This window comes from Stegostoma tigrinum, chromosome 9 (assembly GCF_030684315.1).
Source record: "Stegostoma tigrinum isolate sSteTig4 chromosome 9, sSteTig4.hap1, whole genome shotgun sequence".
Taxonomy (NCBI): Eukaryota; Metazoa; Chordata; class Chondrichthyes; order Orectolobiformes; family Stegostomatidae; genus Stegostoma; species Stegostoma tigrinum.
Window position 1 is genome coordinate 48,482,123 of NC_081362.1, and position 8,559 is coordinate 48,490,681.

At 39.0% G+C, this 8,559-nt stretch overlaps 1 pseudogene; it reads left to right on the top strand.

Moving 5' to 3' along the window:
- The first annotated feature begins 519 nt into the window (after positions 1-519).
- LOC125454860 (probable G-protein coupled receptor 75) lies at positions 520-1,345 on the top strand (annotated as a pseudogene).
- Positions 1,346-8,559: the final 7,214 nt, after the last annotated feature.

Here is an 8,559-nt window from a genome sequence, read left to right on the forward strand (position 1 = left end):
TCATCTGTGTGGTTCACTGCGAAAGTACCGGTGGCAGATCTCCAGGAGCTCGCTCACACCACTGCTTGGTACTTGTGATCTAGTTGGGACCATACAGCAACCTGATCATTGTCATATTGTTGTTTGATTCAGCATTTAGGAAATTCCAGACTAGCTTTGAACATTTTCTTTTGTGACATATTCATCTGTTGTAATTACAACACCCATTTTTGCTTTCATTTTAATTTTTGATTCAGACAGCAACATCTGAGGCTTTCTGCTTCACTTTTCACCTCACTAATGTTGGGTTCATAATAATGTCCCTCAAACCTGTGACAGTAAGTGTTACTTTGGCTACCATGAGGACATATCCAGAGAGATCGAGAATATGTCTTCCGCTCTTTGGATGCATTACAAAAGATAATATCCTATATGTTATTGATTTTACATTTTGTGTGAGGACTATGGCAGTCTCCTATACAATGCACGAGTGAGAAATGTGCTATTGCTAACGTTGATACATCAAGACTCGGGACCCTAATGAGCAAAGTGCTTGATGATCTGCAGCCAGGTATGCAGGCACTTTCCCGAATTCAGCGTTACAACAAACTCCAGTGTATGCAAACACATGCTTTTGGCAAAACTCTGACCCATGTCCAAACTGCTGCAAAGAGCTTGCAACCTATGTCTTCAGTGAACCTTTCAGGCACAAAAGATTCAAAGGCTGTTGGTAATTTGTGTTGTCATTGTGTTCTCAGTATTCATTTGCTGCCTGCCATTGGGCATCTCCTTCATGTAAGATGTTTTGACACCAGGGAGCAGTTTTATTTTAAATCAACTGAAACTGTGTGGGTTCACATTCATATTCTTAGAATTGGGACTAAATCCATTTATATACTCACACAACAGTGCTGGGCTCAGAAAAAAAATTCTCTGGTGTACACAGCGTGTGACTCAACACTCAGTCACAAGCTGTGGGTAAAGGGAGCCCAGATGTGAACAGAAACAAAATATCTCATGGTGAAACTAATTCAGCTTGTGTGTTGTCACCTAAACCACAGAGAAAGTTGATGGACCAAGCTTGTGACCCCATCACTCCAGAGACATCTATCAAGTCCCAATTTATTAATTGGCCAGCAGCATTATACACAGAATGCCTGTCAGCATAAGGATTGAACCTTAGTACAATGTCTATAGCAGTAGCCCTTCCAAGGAAGTGAGCACCCCAAACGCTTTGCAGCTGGTAAACTTTACCTGTGAAATTACCAATTCACACATTGTGATGCATTACTGTAAGACAAAAATGCCAGATTTTATGCAGAAGGATGATACCTCCACAAAGCAAATTCCAATCCCATCAATTTAACCGTATTCTATAATTGTATAATGATGGAGCTAAGAAGTTTATTGTACCTGTACAAAGAATATCTTTACTTGCAAGAATGCCACATAATCATCAGAATATACTGACGGAACATTAGGTGGACTGGAACTTTTGTACTAGCATCTCAGAAATACATGTTTGAATAACATTTTAGCTAAATTGAAATGCTTGATTTTAATAAATTTCACAGCAGGAATGTTGTGAATGTGGTGAAAAGTAAGGACTAACAGGGTTCAGAAATGACATTTCTGGTGCAACAGACAACAAACTGAATGTGGCTTTTGCAGTTGCATCACCTTTTGGAAATACAGCTCAGCTCTAATCATGTCAACTTATTTCATCAATAAAGTTCTGTGGCTTCATTTACTTACTGAGAGTAAAACAAAGTTGTATATGTAGCAGTCAGCATGTTTTCTTTTAAAAGCAAAATGCTGCAATGTTCAAAAACTGAAATATAAATAGAAAATGCTGGAAACACTCAAGGAGTCTGTGAGAGAGAAACTGAGTTAATGTTTCAGATCTATAACTGATCATCAGAATGAATCAATGGTCGTTGGGTCATTAGCCTGGAACACTGAGCAGAATCTTGTGAACTTAGTGCGTATAGAACAGGAACATACTGAAAGCATACTATAAGTGCACCCCAAAAGCCCATAAATAAAACATTGCTTTTGTGTGGCTCCTAGTTGCTCTTTCTCATATTGATTTCACCTGCTTTTCTGGCTGCTCCAGGGATGGACTTTATAGCTAACCAAATAATGAAGGATTTCTATTTGAAGGGAACTGGCACAACTCCCAATAGTAATAGCTGTGCCTGTGAATACAATGATTATAGTATACATGGTAGATAGCCATTGATTCCCTTGCTTGTCAAGTATCTGTCAGCAGGTAGGCATGAATGTAGAGTTGAACTTACAATCAAAACACCCATAATCTTATTGAATGGCAGAGCTGGCTAAAACAAATGGTGTGGCACAATGGCACAGTGGTTAGCACTGCTGCCTCACAGCACCAGGGACCCAGACTCATTTCCAGCCTCGGGCAACTGTCTGTGTGGAGTTTGCACATTCTCCACGTGTCTGTGAGGATTTCCTCTGGGAGCTCTGGTTTCCTCCCACAGTCCAAAGATGTGTGAGCTAGGTCGATTGGCTATGCTAAATTGCCTGTAGTGTTCAGGGATGTGTAGATTAGGTGAGTTATAGGTGAATGGGTTTGGGTGGGTGCTCTGAGGGTCAGTGTGCATTTATTCGGCCGAAAGGCCTGTTTCCACACTGTAGGGATTCTATGAGGATGATGAACCAAATGACCGATTCCTGCTATTAATTCAAATACTTATTTGATATGAGTGGGAAGGAAGGTGACTTATAGCGTGGATGAAAATCATGGAACAGCTGTAAATCACCAGTCAAACTGATTCACAGGTTGAGGTAGTAAACTTGCTAGCCCAGTCGGTGGGTTTGATTGCTGATGTTTCATCATTCTGCTATTGGTAACATTGTCAGTGCACCTCTGGTGAAGCTTTGGTGTTCTGTCCCACTTGTTATTTATATGCCTCGGTTTGCTGGGCTGATTGGCATTACTTCCGGTTCTATTTTTTCAGTAGGGTGACAAGATGTCTGATCATATTGTGTTTTCTTGTTATGGTATGTCATGGAGGTAATGCTGGATTGCGCTTTTTGGGAATTCATTCCTTTTAAAAACCCCGTATAAGTGCTCTTGTTCTGCTTTGCGCAATTCTGGGTTGCTGCAGTGTGCTGTGGCTTGTTTGAAATAATGTCCTGATAAAGCTCCATGGGTGTTGGAAGTCTGTGGAACATCACTAATCATGGCCTTCCAGCCTGAAAAACACCCTTTCACCACTACCTTCTGCTTTCTATGGGCAAGCCAATTCTGAATCCACGTGGCCAAGTTACCCTGGATCCCATGCATTTAATCTTCTGAATGAGCCCACCTTGTTGAAAGCCTTACTAAAATCCATGCCAACAACATCCACTGCTCTATCTTCATCGATCACCTTTGTGTTTTTCAGGCTAGAAGTCCATGACTAGTGGTGTTCTATACACATTCATACTGGTACCTCTGCTTTTGGTGATGTATGTAAATGACTTAGATAAAAATATAGATAGGTGGGTTAGTAATTCTGCAGATGACACAAAGATTGGTGGAGTTGTGGATAATGTAGAAGGTTGTCACCTCCTTGAAAAATTCAATCAATCTAGTAAGACATAACCAGCCCCACACAAAGCCATGTTGACTGTACCTAAGTAGGCCATGCTTTTCCAAATGTACTTAAAGCCTATCCCTAAGGATTCTCTCCAATAGCTTCCCAACCATCCATGTGAGACTCACTGGTCTATAGTTTCCTGGATTATCCCTATTTCCGTTCTTGAACAGAGGAACAACATTAGCTACTCACCAGTTCTCTGGGACATCTCCAGAGGCTAGTGAGGATAGAAAGGTCTTGGTCAAGGGCCCAGCAATCTCCTCTGTTGCCTCTCTTAGTAATCTGTTAGATACTATTGGGCCCTGGGGACTTGTCCACCTTAATGCTCTTCAAGAGACCCAACACCACTTCCTTTTTGATCTCAAAATGCCCTAGCATATTAGCATGCTCCACATAAATCTCACTATCCTCCGTATCCTTCTCCTGGATGAATACTGATGCAAAGTACTCATTTAGGATCTCACCCATATCCTCTGTCTCTAAGCACAAATTCCCTCCTTTATCCGTGAGTGGTCTGCCCTTCTCCCTAGTTATTCTAGAGGGTTTGTTGTACACTCTAGGTAACAACAAACTTCCCAACATTCTGTCTCAATCTCTCTCCATCCTCTTTTTGGTTAGCAGATGAGGAAACGATAGAAACACCAATGTAATGTCTGGGGCTTACTGTTCCTTGACATCAGGTTCTTCCTTACTCTGCTGATCAGTCATGATGACTGAGCCAACTTCTCCCAAATTTGTTTAATTGCAAAAACATACCTTATTAAGAGATGTGAATCTTCATATACATACAGTTAATGAATCCATTCAGATCTAAACTGTCTTTATTTACAGAGAAGAAAACCAACTTTGGGTTTTGACTTTCTCCATATTTACAAGTAAACTATAGGCATGCAGCTGATGCAGCAGAAAGGCCCAATTACTGCAGCAAGCAACTAGGAAAGTAAATTGCATACTAACCTTTATTGCAAGGGATTAGAGTAACAAGAAATCATGTTATGATTTTATGGGATTTTGGTGAGGCCACATCTGGAATAGTATGTGCAGTTTTGGTGTCCATATTTTTGAAAAAAGCTATACTTGCTTTGAAAGCAAAGCTTCAATAGACTGGCACCTAAGATGAGAGGGAGGATGAGGGGCTAGCTAGATTGGGTCTCTGTTTGTTAGAATTTAGAAGACTGAGGGGCACTTGTTTTGAAACAATCAATCAAGATCCTGAAATGGGTTGATAAGGGTTAATATTGAGAGGCTGCTTTTACTGGTTGGCAAATCCAAAACACAAGAGCAGTTTTAGCGTAAGGGGCCTACCTTTTAGGGCAGAGGTGATTTCACTCAAAGTATTGTGTATCTTTGGAATTCTTTACCTCAGAGCATTGTAAATGCTCAATCATTCAATACGTTTAACAGAGAAATGGACATCAATATACAAAGATGGCTTCATTTTTAAAAATCCTTAGTCTTAATCTAATAGTACACTACAATACATATGCATTACATTGACTGTAAGCATACAAACATTCACCACTACAGTCTGTTTCAGTCCGTTTATTCCCACCATCAAATGCCTCCAGCTTTCTTCAAAGTTGCTACAACACATCAGAAATTTACATTCTCTCATCCAGCCACGTTTATAACTTTTAAACTGAATGGCTGCGATAATAAGCTCCATCTAAAGAGTCTGGAATTTTTCTCATCAAATTTGTCCAAAGCTTTAATTGGGTTATGACCAGTATATCCAATTTGACACATTACTGTCAATATTAATGTTGAAATGTTGTGATTCCAACACCAAGCTCAAGATTTCTTTCTCAAATGTGGAAAATTTATATTGAATGATCATTAGTTTTCTATCTTCTCATTGTCTTCTTGCAAGAGTGCAGCACTGACACTTGCATCGGTAGCCACCTTGAATGGCTTTGCAGAATTAGGTGTGGCTGACGCTGGGGCAGTGGTTAGCACAGCTGTCAGGCTGTCAAATGCCTTCTGACAGTCCTCCTTCCACTGAAATTTTCTGCACTTCTTCAATAAGCCAGAGAGTGGAACAAGCCACACTGCTAATATTTGGTACAAACGTACGATAAAAATAACTCAACCCAAGGAATCGTAGTACTGCCCTTGTCGGTGTTATGGAAAACTTCCCACTAACCTCTGTTTCCACATCCTGTAGGGTCATCCATCCTTGTCCAATAACATGGCCCAGGAATGTGTCACGGGCTTTTGCGGCCTCATTCTTAGCCAGGTTTATCACCAAGCCTGCCTCCCAAAGTCAATCCAATAATTCACACAGACACTGCTAATGTTCCTTCCAGGTGTGACTAAAATCACCAGGTCGTCAATGTACACCACACAATTGGGTAATCTAGAAATGACTATTGGTTAGTCTTCGATGTGTGGCTTGTGCATTTTTCATACCAAATGGCATGACTTTCAAATGTTACAGTCTATTCAGTGTCACAAAAGCTGAAATTGTCTTCACTCTTTAAGATAAAGGTACTGCCAGTATACTCTAACTAAGTCCAACTTAGAAATACGTTGCTTGTCCCACCTTCCAAATGTGGAATAGAATATGAATCAGACTTTGTAACTTAACTGACTTCGCAAAAGTCCACTCATAACCATTGGGTCCCGCCTGGGTTTGGCACCATTACTTTGGGTGAGCTCCAGTTGCTGCAACTCACTTCAATTACATTGAATGCATGCTCAATGGCAATCTGTTTGAATTTCTGGCAACTTTGGAGGGTTAAGTCTAAAAAGATGTTCCTTAATTGGAACAGCATTTCCTATATCGCCATCATGTGTAATCAGATTAGTACTTCCCATCTTGTTCCCACACATCACTCCATCTGATGTTGTAACGCTTTCAGGTCTTTTGATTTTCCACTGGAGGATATCTCAGTAATTTATTCCAATTTTTGAGAATGTCCTCATTGTCCAATTTAACCTGAGGAATACTCAATTCAGAATTCTCTGAACTTGATTCTTCACTCTATTGTAACCAGTAATACATTCGCCTATTGCTGTCCTTCCCTATCAAAATAACTTCTGAGCATATTCACATGACACATTGTGCAAGGTTTCTATCTGGTATTCTTATCAAATAATTCACTTCAGAGACCAGAACCCCTCAGAAATATTTTTAGAAGCCTAGATCTTAGCTTTTTCTTATTTTAAAGGCAAATGTAACATGTTATGTTCTAGATGCAATTCAATAAGTCTAACTACTTGACGTTAAGCAAAACAATTTATTTAAACACGTTAGTTAAAATACAAAAAATAACTTAAAGTAACTTAACTCTATTGGAAACCTTAATAGAATAATAGCTGGAGTAACTATTACTAATTAACTATTCCAATACAGTAACATTCCATAAACACACTCCCTTGGCAAAAGGGCAAATTCGGAAAATAGATTTGCCTGACAGGCAACGCAGTAGTAGAGAGAAGCCCCAGGTTCTAGTTGTAACCGAGAGAGAGAAAAGATAACCTCTACTTCTTCAAAACTCCAGCAGCTTCTGTCTGACTGAAATTCCAACAGCAACTGCTCAAAGCTAAACTAAAAACTCAAAAAAGGCTAGAAATCCCCATCTGAGAGGGTTGACCACACACATCCAGGCTACCTCTATCGTTCCAACTTTAAAAATCCAAGGCGTCTAAACTGTTTACTTACTCCAAATAGACAGCTCACTACCTCTCTCTTAAAACCTCTTTCTGAAAAAAAAGGACAAAACACCTTTTAAGTCACAGCATTGTCATGACTATATTATCTGGAAAGTGGAATTCTTATCCATAAAAGGTGCATGCTGGTCTTGTATTAAATAAAATTATTTTTGAATACCTATTATCTACAGTTTTACCCAATAATGCATTTGACCAGTTTCCAGTTGTCAGTCTCTGCTTTATCCTGTTAATTATTATTATCAAAATCCAGACTCTTGTGCTAATTTTCTCCTTCAAATCTAAATTTCAATTAATCATATGACAATCACTGTTAGGTAAATGTTTCTTTACTGCTAAGTGAACAAGGTCAGGCTCTTAAATAAACTTAACATGGCCTGCCTCTTGCTGGTCCTATAACATAATGTTTCAGAAAATCTGAATTTTTAGTCCATTCATTCTCTCTAACTGGCGCTGTGGTGTTATTCCCTCATTCATGTGAAAACTACACAGTCTCGTTAAAACATTTCTTTTGCTCCAAGCCTTTATACAGAATTAAAATATTCTGCCAGGTTATTGCTGCTAGGCCTGTAGACAACTCCCATTACAGTTTTAGGTCTTCTTTTATTCCTCAATTCTATACCATAGATTCTATGATGATTGATTTCTCTTACTTAAATCCTCATGATGTATATTTTTCTCACTGCGGTTCCATCATAGCAGCTAAGTAATGATAATTGAATGTATAGATGGAAAGCATTTTATTCATTCGAAACCCACTTGCTTTATTATGTTTGCAAACAACAGGAACTGCTATTCAGATAACATTAATCCATTTCAGTAGCTGTCACAAAGAATTGCAAAATGAAAATGAAAATGTAAATAAATCAACCATTAAAACCACAAATAATCCAGTGACATCATTCCAACAGATTTAAAAGTAGCCAGTTCACTATAATTTGGAAGTACAACATGTTGATCATGAGAAGTCCATGCAAACAATTTGTTGGTAACTTCCAATGTTAACTGTTTAGTCAGAACATGATATTAGATATATTTTAAAAGACAATTTGGTCTTCTTTACTAATCTTAAGGTTGCTGAAGTCGAATGGAGAGAAGTCAAATGGACTTTCTCCTTTTTATTTTAAAATCCATTTCCTCCCACACCTTACTGAAAGCAAGTGACTCTGTTTTGGAGTAGATTTATTGGCCATACTTTACCTATGCTTGAGGTTTGACAACAAAAGCAGCGGCCACATTCACAGTTATGCAATTGTGTACACATCCGAAAGGCACATAAGTAATCTCAGAAGTGATGAAG